Raw genomic sequence first — 13,550 nt, forward strand, 5'->3', positions numbered from 1 at the left:
TATTTAAAAAGCTTTCCATCCAAGTCACAGCTGATGGTCTAAATTGATGCAATTAATCACATCAAAAGTGGCTGTAAAATCTAATAAGACTGCTATAGACTGTGTTTATCTTTATGATCTAACTCTTTGTACCAGTCGTCTGTCATTTGTGTGAGAGTTGTGCAAGTAAAGTGTCTTTTTCTGTAGGCTAGGCATGCTGGGAATTTGTGATTATTATTTTCTGACAAGTATTCCTGTATTTGATCTGATGCTGCTTTCTCCAAAAGTGTTTCTTTTCTGTTTTTTGGTAGTGGTGTAACTCTTTCTTCCTTCCAGAGCTGTGGAAAGATATTGTTTTTCAAACTAGTGTTCAATATACGACAAATAAGGTGCAAAGTGTAAAACGCCACTCACTTAATTGTGGTTTTTCTTCTCGTTGTTGTGTACACTAGTTAAAATCGCTACTCCTCTGTTATTTGTGTATGGATCAGGTTGAAATTTAGGAGGTATAATCTATAGATGTGTACGCATCAACGCTTGGGGCCCAATTTTCGATTTGGGCCCCCCCCCCAAAAAAATGAATACATTTCTCTTTTATTTGTGAGTCAAATATTACGGCAGTTGGTGGTACCAAATCATTGGCGCAAACCAATATATAAATGGGCCCCATTTCCCCGTACGTGTCACAGGCTGCCAGGGGCCCCCCGGGAGCTCTTCCCCATTTTTGGTAATTTCCAAATTTAATTTTGTTAATTTTTCAAATGACCCCTTTGTTAATGCTCATTAAATCGGTCAGTAATTTGACATGGACATTCTATGAACGGATGTCAAGAGCCTCTCAGAGACCTTTTTGAAAGGGGGAGGGGACAGAACATAGTCGTGTGATATATCGTTTCAAAGGCAATTCAAGTGTACAAGGTTTGATCACGCTATCGGTATTGGGAACGAGATTTGACCGCTCTCTATCAGTGTTGAAAACCAACCCTGTACGGTATCGGTACTGGGAACGAGGTCCGGTATCGTCTCTGTATGGCTGTGACACTGATACCAAAATCCGACATCGATGTTGCACGTCCAATGCTAGTCTTTTTTTACTTGGTGGAACCAAGTCATTTGACTGAATTCTTGAAAACATGGTGCGTGCTATTCGGCGCGGGCCTGGCCGTAGTTCATAGTTTATCCGAACTTGTTTTGACAACCTGAGCAGTTTACCACCTAGCTGTTGCCTTTGATGTTTTACCCATGCGCTGAACTCTTTCTATCCCAGTGGTGTGGGGGACCAGGCCAAGCTTGTCCCTGAAAAGAGTCAGCACTTTGGATGGTTGGATGATGCAGAACGGGATGGTTCTGGGACACCATTAAGAGTCCACTGTTAACAATAAATAAAGCTACTCAAAACTCGAGCTTACCTCCGCAAAGCAGAGTCCGCCAGGCCAAATAACTGCAAAGCTCAGATTTTACTACTGCACTGAGTTGTCTGCGTACTTGGTGTCACACCAAACACTGCTCGACATTGTATCGACCCGCATTAAATGTAACACTGACCTACATTTCACCGCCTGGTGAAACAGAACAGGAGAGATGAAGATAAGCTTAGAGGAGAGACTGGCGGAAGAGCTACGAATGTACAGACACCTTTAAAACATGTCCTAGGAGTACAAGAACTACAGAGAAGCTCTAAGAAATGTGGGAAATGTAGGATTTTAATGGAAACTACTACTTGCAGTCCGTCCGAGTATGTAAGCTCTGAGGAGTGCGGAATCCGCTATGCGTAGAATCCGCCTGAATATATTTCAGCTTTTAACCCTCCTGTTATGTTATGGTTCAAATTTACTCATTTTAAAGTTTGAAGATCTAGTAAAAATAGTTAAACGTATTTTTTCATTATGAAACTTATTCTGCTTGGCTTAATTAGTGCAATCAACATATGATATGAAAATGGTTAATCTTACATATTTCCAACCACCCCCTACATGTTTATATCACATAGATACTGTTCGGGTCAGTTTGACCCAGCAGTCAAACTAGAGGTAAAAGGGTGTCAGAAATGTCAGACTATTTCTTTCTGTGCAACTGTGAGATATATTTCAACCCAATCATATTTCACCTCAATCATATTTCACCTCACACACACACACGCACGCACGCACGCACGCACACACACACACACACACACACACACACACACACACACACACACACACACACACACACACACACACACACACACACACACACACACACACACACACACACACACACAGGTGTTATGGCTTTTAACGAGAAACATTTATGTTCTTGCGGGTAAACTCCACCCACATTTAGTGGGCACTCAACAGGGGAGGGGCAAAACATATAAAAGATTATCTGCATGGGAGTCCAACCAACATTACACACTGTCAGACAGACCTTTACAAAATGAGCAGCAGAAGCAAAAGGATGACAGACCAGAGGGGTATTCCATAAAGGAGGGTTAACAAACTCTGAGTTTATCCATAAACTCTGGGTCAACATACCCCGCGATGGGAAACTCTGGGTATCTGGTTCCATTACAGCTGGTATGAAGTGGGTCAATTAACTCTGAGTATGTAAACCTTGGGTTACTTATGTGCACGCACGATAAAAAGCCATCATCAACGGATCGAAGATGACTTGAGCTGCCATGACAACCACCCGGAAAATAGTGATTTATTCACCGTAATGGGTGAAATAAGCCGGTGTTTGAGGAATATGATCCTGTTCTAAAGGTGTGTTCAGTCTTCAGTAACTATAGTGGCTTAAATCACCTGTAATTAGTCACACTTTTTGGTCGCTTCATCACTTTATTGCTTCAGTGACGTGACGAGTGGTGAATAATATGAATAAAATGTGTCTGAGGAAACATGGTAGCAGCATAGGATGGCTACATAGAGAGCCCTCCTGTTCCACTGGATATAAAGACAGTAAATGCCGCTTGATATTGCATCATTTATATTGATTTTTAATGTAATATTGTCGCCAGAGTCATCTCAACTTCCTAAAAAATGTCGTAAAAGAACACTGATGCGGAACGCGAACTCGCAACCCGTCACTTTCAAGAGCAGTGTCATAAGTCACTGCGCCATCATATCTTCAAAGAGCCGTGATCTACAGATTTAACTGTATAACAATATAAAAAAAAACAATCGAGCCTTAAAAATGCATTCATTTAAATTGTCATCTCCTCCTTTACATTATCCACAGGTTTGTATTCAGAGAACTTTACTACATATGTCAGTAGATGTTTTAATGCAGATCAACCTCTCAGTGTCTGTCACTAAATGATCTGTATCCACAATGTTAGATAGAAAACTACTGTTTGCACAAAACAAACAAACAAAAAAAAACGTAAAGTAGCACAACATTAGTAATGATGTGAGCACGTCTGTGGTGTGTGATGTTATTAATGTGTTTCAGAGAAAAGTGTTAAGGTTCATTAAAATGTTCAGAAACGGTGTTCAGGTGGGCGGAGCCAGGTAGAAACCCAGGGTTTCTTTGATAAAACCTGCCAGCGACCAGGTTTAGTTCACGGACAATGTTGCCATGGTAACATACTCAGAGAAGAACATACCTTGCGTTTAGGAATGAGATACTCAGAGTTTCCCTCATTTGAGCCTGAACATACTCAGAGTTTGAACATAACCCCTCTGGAGGCTCTGGAAGCCATCATGACAGTGAAATACAGGAGGATGTGTCTGAAGATGAAGACTATCTTTAGCTAAATTCTGATGATCCTGATTTTGAACAAGATGAAGGAATTGCTATTCCTATTCTTCCAAGCAAGACATTCCTGTCAAAAAATGGTGAAATACAGTGGTCTTCATCCCCAAATATGCGTCAGGCAAAACTGTCTGCAAGAAAACATAATAAAGACAGTGCCAGGGCCCACTAGGATGACACACACGCACGCACGCACACACACACACACACGCACGCACGCACGCACGTACGCACACACACACCTTGTTCATATTGTGATTGTTTGTTATTTTGTTCATTTCTGGTTCACAAACAGTGCATGTAGGTAAAACAAAATGTAAATGTTATGTTTCAATGTTATGTAAAACTATTGTGTTTTATATGTTGGTCTTTCAAAGGTAATAAAGTGGCGAAACATTAAAAAAAAGTTTATACATGTATTTTTTTTTTAAGAAAAAACAAGTGAATTATCCTAATAGAACCATTACCTGTTAATAATCAACCTGCCTGTGTTATATAGAACTTTTGACATTTTCCTCAAAAGGAGCTTCTTTGAATATGTCCCCTTTAAACGGGCATTTAAAATTTAAAAACAAGTCAGAGCGCACACGTACCATTTCATTGAAATGACTAAGAATATTTTTCATTATCTTGCAAATAAATTCTTAATTTTTCCACGTACCCCCTGCAATGTGCTCACGTACCCCTTGTTGGGAAACACTGCTGTAGAAGAACAGTTTCTTTAATAAGTGTTTTATTACATTCTTTCCATCATTTCTTGTGTTTCTTTGACAGACAAGGAAGACAGTGATTCTGTCCTGTTCTGGTCCCCCGCCCCCCCACACACTATTTTTTTTGTTATTCCCAGTGATTTGACATCACTCCTTTCAATCGATGAAAACACACGTTGGCAGAGTGTTTGGGTGGATAAAAACAACCTTTGGATGACATGCAGGTACTGTTTAAAGAATGCTTGTTGTGCCGTTCAGCAGCTTTGGCTTGGATATGGGGCCCTGGTGCCAGCTAAGGGTGAAGATTGCTTCTTCCTTGCAGAGCCCACAGGCATCTTGAATAATATAAATGCAGTAGATATGTCTTAAGATAGGGATGGAGCTGGAAATAGGCATCAGCAGACCCCAGCAACCCCAAACAGCAATACGCAGGTCAGAAGATGAATACATACTGTAAATCTATGTATTTATTAATGTCATTATTATTCAGATTAATATGTCCATCTATCCATCCCAAGCAGTCATACTAAACAAGTCCAGAGCCCAAAAGAACAGCATTGATCTAAATGCAGCAGCTGCTGGTCAACAATGGAATCATTTTGCTTGGTGAGGGAAGGTTTTCAGGAGCAGTGGGAAAACGATAAACTCTGCTGTCTCAGGCCAACCTCTGTGATAGCACCACAACTGGCCCAATCTCTGAGTCCTTCAGCTCAACTAATAACTGCATGTAGGAAAAGGAGAAGAGGAGAAAAATAAAGTGTTCCAACCAGACTTTCAGTAATGTAAAAAGCCTGATTGGTGGAAGTCAGGTTTTGTAGAAGAGTGGCAATGGGTGACCGTACGTCAGCTTTTACCCGGACATGTGCTCTTTTCATGTCTTGTCCAGACAGGTCCGGCTAAATTTTACAAACTCGAGAAAATGTCTGGGTTTCCCAAGGACCCTCAGGGAACACGTTCATTTAAAAGATCGTAACTCCGCTAACATTTGCTCTATCTCAGAAATTCCACCAGTTTCTGAAAGCTAAAGAGGTGCTCTGTAAAGCCAATAGATCAGGGAAGGACTACAGTTCAAGATAAATTTAAATAGACCTAATATCTGTGGATTTAATTTGAAAAATATCAGCAGAAAGACCCTCCTGAAAGATAAAAATCTCCATTGAGGTTCAGAGAGAGATTTGAAAACAAAAGAGCCACTGGAAGAAACTCAACCTGTAGGAAGTTAAGGTCAGATAAGTTTCATTTCTGGATCAGTCATTCTGTTTTTTTTTTTAGCTATAGAGTCTTTACAATAATGTAAGTGTACATGGATCCTTGAAACATGTGGGGAGGTTTTTAGAACAGAGTATGTTAGTGTGTTTAGGATTTGGGCTAAAAGTTTTATTAGATAACATTACTAAGCCTTCAAAATATCTAAGTTTACATTATGTATAGGTTTGAGCAGTGAATAAGCTAAGTTATATTTTCCATGTACTCAGTTTGTGTGTGTGTGTGTGTGTGTGTGTGTGTGTGTGTGTGTGTGTGTGTGTGTGTGTGTGTGTGTGTGTGTGTGTGTGTGTGTGTGTGTGTGTGTGTGTGCATGTGTGTGTGTACATATTCTTCTATTTCTTCTTCTTTAAGTACATGAAGAGTGAAAACGTCCCTCCCTAGACACAACAAACTATGAGCTGACCCTCCACAGTTTCCCATCGTCAGGTCTACACAGTTTCAATGGACAAAAGACTGAATAAAACTCAGTCAGCATGGGACGATGTCACTGCAAACTTTCAGTTATTTATTGAAGTGTATATTTAATGATTATTTACTGTTCTGTAAGCCTTGAGTTTAGCCATTGTTTTAATTTCTAGGAAGCAATGTTTCTCATTGTTTCAATAATTGATTATAAGGACATATTATTATAAGGCATAAGAAAGGTCATGTCAGGGTCTTTCTGGTTTTGTTTGTGTTTAGCCCTTGTGGTCCTCTTTTAGTTCTGTAAGTCTTCGTTTTGTTTCAGTTCTTGTTTTATGTTTCAACTCATGTCTTTGCGTTCTCAGGTATTTCTGCTTATGACGTCAGTGTGTTTGGTTTGTGAGTGATTAGCGACCTCATGTTTTGCACTCAGGTGTGGCCCGTTCCCAATCAAGCCTCCCTCACTATTTAGTTGAGTATTTGGACACAGAATGGTTGTTGGATCATTGTCAATGTTTTTGTCCCCTGCCCCAAGTTTTCCTCGTGATTCTTTTGGTTTTTTGGATTTGGGATTTTTGTTAGATGAAATAAACATGGACTGATTTTGGCACAGTGACTTTGTTGTTAGCACGTCCACCTCACAGAAGAAGGTCCTGGGTTCAAGCCCTGGTGTGGACACGAGTTCTTTCTCTGTGGAGTTTGCATGTTCTCCCCGTGCTGTGTGGGTTTCCTCCAGATACTCCGGCTTTCCTCCCACAATCCAAAAACATAACTGTTAGGTTGATTGGAGTCTAGGCTGCGTTCACATTGCTAACAAATGTGGCCCAAATCTGATTTTTTTCAAAACAGGTTTAGGCCACTTTCATATGTGGTACTGAGTCAGAAACAGATCTGACCTTTTTCAATACAACCTCAGTGTGAACGGTCAGTGCAGAGTGAGCTGTGTGAGTGAGTGCTGTGCTGCAAAAAAAAAAAAAAATAGCTGTGCCCTTCCTCTGAGCAGAGAGGGACAGAATTAAGACAGGCTTTAAGCGTCCACTGTTGAATCAATCCTTTTTCTGCACAAGAACATGGATTATCCATATATTTGATACGTGGATTATGTAAATAGATGCACTGTTTCTGACTGTGCATCTGCGTGTGTTTGACGTGTGCTTATCTGATGTTGACATTACTAGTTGTCTGTTAATTAAATATAGGTTTTAAATGTTGGTTTCGGGTCTGGCTTTGATATAAATACCTAATGTCTGTCGGACCTGTCGGTTTCAGTTTTGCTCTGTCGGGTTTGGGTCAATTGAATAAGGTTCGTATCATAAATGGTCTGTGTTTCAGAGCAAATCGGCACCACAAAAAGCCAAAACAAAATATTTGTATCTCTTTTTCTTTCTCCTCGTCCTCCTCTGAGCCCTACGCATTCATTCTCTGGCTCCACTGCACAAAAACTTTGAGACAAACACGTCAATGCTTAGAGCCGCAAACCGTTCACATTGGAGTCTGGTACAAGTCACATTTTAAATAGTAATGTGAACGGACAAACGAAAAATTGGATCTGAGCAAAAAATCGGAATTGAGCATTAAGGCTTGCGCCCAGTGTGAGCCAGAGATAGGCACCGTCAGACCCCCGCAACCCTGACATAGGACAAAGCGGGTCTGAAAATGGATGGATGGATGAACTGATTTAATGAATGGCTACACCTGCTTCCTGCCTCCATCTCTTTCTGTGCTTGGGTCCTCGACCACACCCACCTTGCATGACAGAATACTGTACCTTGAGTTGCCAATGATTTTAGATTGTCTTATAAAGACATATTCCTTTTTAAACCTTATGGATAAAAAAACAACCAATGTATCTACTCTACTACTATTGTATTTTGCCCTTACAAGATAGATTCAAGAAAGCAAAGAGTAGGCTACTTTGAGTATAAAGAGGTCAACCCAAGTGTCCTTATTATTGAAAATCTAAATATGGTCACCCAAGAGACAATAGTGCTGGAATCTAAAGTTTCCTTGTAGTAGAAGTAAGCAATTTTTGTCCTTGATCGGACAAGACAAACCCTAGAAAAAAAGACGGGGAACACTGAACTCTCTTAATGGAAATAGGCAGAACTAATTATACAGTTATGTAAAATGTTGTTACAAATGGTTAGAAGATGGCTAAGGAGCGTTTGAGGCTCAACGCTTTATAAATAATGGACGGCCAAAGAAAAATAATCTGTTCCCTGTGGGTGAGGAAAAATGCTTAGTCAATGTAGTCCTTGCATCGCACGCTTTTAGGCTGTGTCTTCTAGGAGACATCCTCAGATGAATGTCTCCCCAAAGACCGTTATCTCATAAGTATTAATCATCTTAAAGGAGCACCATAAGAAGACCTGGGAGCTTCATGGGACCCATACTTGTAAAGCAACACTAGTAAAATGGTTCACACTTACCCATTAGCAGTGTTATAAATCCATAAATAATCCTTAAAATCGATCCTGTGCCTGACAGAGTGCCACTGCATATAATTTATGAAGGGAGTAATACAGGTTCTCTTACTGGTGTTCGTTTGCAGCCAGGAAGGTTTTTGGAGTAATCATCTGGGAGGAATCATTTGGATAATCCAAATACAAGAAGGAAATTCTTCAAGGTTTAGGTCTCCATCTTCTGCATTGTTTAGACAAGGGGGTGATTGTCCTGCTGAGTTTTCTACTAATACACAAGTCCATTATCAGTAGGCTTGACCCAGACCAGGGACCACTCATGTCAGACCAAGATCTGGGAAGACCACGTGTGACCATACTACCTTGCCCTATCTCTGGTTAATGCCCGTATCCTGATGCCAAACACAGTGGAAGAACTCCATGATGCTTTGCAAGAGGATTGACATGTGATTCCACAAGAAATCTGTGATTTAGTGCGTTTAATGCACAGAAGAATAGCTGCATTAATTACTACACATGGAGGTCACACCATGAATTGACTGTCACCTGATCCAAAAAGCAATTGTTCTGCTGATTAAGTAAATCAAATCAAACACAGTGCCACCATTTCAAAAGACATCCTCACACAACCGGAGATAAATCTTCCAAATGAAGCTTGTTTGTTGTTCAGTATATTTCCATTTGTAAAAAAGCTGTACAAATTGTGAAATTATGCATAAATTAGCAAAAAATAAATAAAATGAAAAGGCTTGGGCTCTAACTCAGCTCAGAACAAAAGAATTGAAGAAAGATGAGGATGACGTCTGTGTCTATTATTTTTTCTCCCCTCCTCATGTAATGTAATATCGTTCGCCATAAGGCTGACATTACGCTATAATTATCTGTCATTATACAACAGTTTGTCCCGACCCAGTGATTTGATTGGACGACAGACATTCAAAGAGTGCTGATATAGAGCAACAACCCACCGATACGGACTGTATCACCCTGTTGTACAGCTGATCTAAATACTGTTAATTACCGTTACATCTTGGGCTACACACCACAGTACATTGTCACTACGTTCACACTGCAGATCTTAATGCACAATTCAGATTCTTTCCAAAACTACAATTCTTTGTGCGTGTAATCTTTCATAATACATATTAAATGCATCATCAATCAGTTTGGAGTATTAACAGAATGTGACCCTGAAGTGACGCACATGTACAGAAGAGGTCCTAAGGTGACCCATGACCAATATGGATGACTGTGTGTCACGCTCATAAATTTTCTTTCCAACAGAAGTCAGCATGACATAACTTTAAGGAGAGTGAAAAAGAAGAGAGCCAGGTTTATCACTTAAAGGTGCAGTCCGTAACTCTTATAAAAAGTGACTTTTTGTCTTATTTGCTAAACCTGTAACTATGTAAGGACAGCCTTATATGAAACTAGTAGTTTGTTTCTTGAGAGAAGCGTTGCAGTAATATGCTTTTAACAGTGCATAATATATTACTGTGATGTTGCTGTTGGGCTAACGTGAGCTTGTTAGCTCCTCTGAGGGAGGGACTTTGGAGGCAGGCAAGAGAGCAGCAGGGAGGGAGGGATCTGAAAGTTAAGGATTGCATCTTTAAGCCATTTTCAGTGATGGCTGCTACATCTTTACAACAGACTGTTTGGATGTGGAGTATGAGTCAACAGTGGTGGGATAGGGATGTCAACGGCTTCAAGGATGCAGAGTTCATTAAAATCAGAATTGTGTTGTTCAGACTGTTTTTAACAGATTGGATACAGGTCGCATACGGGCAAAAAGATCAGATTTGAGTCGCATTTGCCTGCAGTGTAGTCTGTGTGTTCTCTACTTGTGAAACTATTTTTGTTGGCGGAGCCAAATAAATAAATAAACAAATCATGATCTCTTGTCACTTATTACTGTTAACTGATAAAATGCACTTGTGGAACTGTTGTATAAAAGCAATATCACACTCGAGGTCGTGCTGTTGTGTGAAAAATCAATATCTGGTGTGATTATCTAGGGCCAAATCACACCACTGCTGATATTTCATCACAACAGCACTTCCTCTCATGTGATATTGCTTAATTAGCATGAATAAGGTGTCATGAAGGCTGAATGAAGGCTAAATTATGACACCTTTTGTTAAATTATGAAATCTTTGGAGCTATGTTGCATTTGTTGTGGCTAGGGTTAGAGGGTTAGGTAGGGTTAAGGCACCGCTCCCCTCCATCCACCTTTTTTGAATAGCACTTCATACATTCACTAAACACACACATTCACTCAGGGGATAGGGAAGTGCCTCTCTATTGGGGAATGGGAATGGAGAGGCACCATAACAGGGTGGTGGGTAGCTTCACACATTTGGGCCTGTTTTTGGATGGGGGCCCGGTCCCTCTTTTGATGGCTGGGCTGCCGTGTAGAGTACAAGGGTGTAGTTGGGCGTGGCGGGGCGGTGGGTCTCTTGGGGGCGTGGAGGGGTGTTGCTGGGGTCTCTCTTTGCGGGGTCCCTCCGGGCGGGGCTGGCCTGGTGGGGCGTGGGGGTGCCCTTTCCCTACGTGTGGGGCTTGGTGCTTGTCTCGTCTCCTGGTTGCCTTGGGGGCATGCCTCGCGGTGTGTGGGTCAGGCCACCCCGGGGTGGGCGCGCTGGGGGGTGCTGGCGTCTACACCGGGGTTGGGGTGGGGTTGCTTGGCGCTCCGGGATGGTGGTTTTTGCTGGGGGGCGGCTCTAGCTGTTCCGGTGGTTGAAGTCGATATCGGCCGCTTGGTAGGTTGGTCCTGCTATCTGCGGGCTGGCGGGTGGGTGGGTTTGGCTGGGGGCTGCTGCTCCGCACTGGTTGTGTGCCATTGGGGTGCCTCTCTCCGGCGGTGGCGGCAGCCGGTCACTTGTGCGCCGGGGGGGCATTGCCCCGTGGCTTGTGCTGTCCGGTGGGGGGCGGGGCCTGGGCAAATGTTCTTGTGCTGTCTGGGGCTGTGTGGTTCTGCTGGATTGGGGCCGGTTCGTGGGCTGGGGCTATGAGCGTGGTCGTCGTCCCTGGGAGTGCTGCTTCCATTCCGGGTCCTTCTGGCCTGGGGTCCGGTCCCTGCTGGCTCTGGGCTTGCCGGCTGCCCATTCGACGCGGCTCTGGCCGTCTGCTGGGTGTGGGCCTTGGCTCCTCTGCTGGGGTCTCGGACGTGGGGCTCTCTGGGCCCTCCCCTCGGGGGTTGGGTGCTTGGGTGTGGGTGGGTGGGGGGGCGGGATGCTGGCGGGGGGCCTTGGGGTTGGGGGTTGGGGTCGGTGGCAAGATGCGCTGGGTGCTACCTCGGATGTGTGCGTGGGGGGGGTGGCTGCTTCTCGGCCTGGGATCTCGGGGGCGTCTGGGGGGCTGCTCAGCCGTGGGAGGTGGCCTGGGGCTCCTTGGCCCCCACTCTTTCTACTGGCCTGGCTGCATTTGCGGGCCCGGGGCAGTTCCTGGGTTTGCGGTAGCGGTTTTTGCACATATACTGTCTACGATGCACTGGCATCCCTTGGGATATGGGATAAAACTCATACTGGGCTTAACTTTAAACACATTGATCCCAAAAACCTGCTTTAGGTATTACCACTCACTCCTTCCCTCTGTCCACAGCCACCACCATTATAGCTAGCCTTCACACTTGTCACCACACTGGGTTGATTACACAACGTAATAAGCACAATATGTTCTCAAACTTCACATCTCACTCTCACTGTAAAATAATCTATTCGTCCCCACCCTTTCTATTTCCAACCTTGAGTCTCTCCTCCCTGCTCCCTTCCCCCTCCCCCTCCCCCTCCACCTAGGTGTAACACCACTCTCTCTTTTTATATCCTCCCTATAATAAAAGGTTTCTTACCCTTCCTTAGGGAGGGCTGGTGATGGTCACAATTAAGCAATAAAAATCCATTTATTTTATTGCAATAACAAAACATGCATTGCTGTCTCATAATGATTGCACTTCTTGTAGTGTCGACCTTTGACAGCATGTGCAGACAAGGAGAGAAAAAAAAAGAAAAAAAAAAGGTAGGGTTAAGTTTAGGGTCACAAAGGGTTAGGATTATGAACAATGCTTGATTAGATCCTTCATGACACCTTATTCATGCTAATGACAGGTGTCATGTCAGACTTATTTAGAAGATTCAAAGATTTAAACCAGCTGTATAAAACTACAGCTACAAACTTCCACAGGTTGAGTTTGTTCCTTTGCCTCAGAGCCAGAGGATCTTTGCATGGTTCAAATCCTGTTCTCTGGGCCGGATCAGAGGGCGCCTCTAGTTGGAGTTTGCATGTTTGAGTTTTCTCCATCATCACAACATTCATGTTTGAGTATTGCTCAAGGTTGTTAAAAATAAATGCCTGGTTGCAGCTGTTCAGTTAATCTTTCCACTCTCAGCACGTTGGTTGCTCAGATTAGTTGTTCAATGACAACAAATTCCCATAGCTCAATATAAAGCTGCTGTGTATCATTACCAAACCAGCTAATTGATGTTAAAGCTGATATCCGGAGTTTCTGAGAAATCTATGTTTATGTATCACTCTTTTGAAATGCGAAAAAATAACTCCCGCCTTCATCCTATAGACCCCTATACAAATGCAAGAAAGCGCCAACTTTGCCCAGCCAATAGGCTTCGACTTCCTGGAGCGGGCCACTATCAATCAAAATGAATGTGCGTGCACCGTCACAACAGCAAACCGGTATCACTGAGCAGCATAGCGTCATGGAGGAGCGCTCCGAAACTCCAGTTATCCATACCACGATTGCCTACGTATAAAGCTTCTACTAAAAAAAAAAGGTCCGGGTTCAAAGCTTGTGGATAAAAATCTTTGTGACTACAACAGAATTTATCTCAGAGCTGCTTTTCAAAGGTGGAGGGAGTTGCTGCTTTTAAAAGGATTGCGAACGGACCAGGATTTGGTGACATTTCTCATGGACAGGTAATAAACATGTTTTAATCAAAAGTTAAGGCACTCTGACAATAAATGTGTAGTTTTTGTAGTTATGCAACTTTATTATGTTTTGCAATGCGCGTGCACAAACGTAGAG

The sequence above is a fragment of the Gouania willdenowi genome, chromosome 11 (assembly GCF_900634775.1).
Source record: "Gouania willdenowi chromosome 11, fGouWil2.1, whole genome shotgun sequence".
NCBI lineage: Eukaryota > Metazoa > Chordata > Actinopteri > Blenniiformes > Gobiesocidae > Gouania > Gouania willdenowi.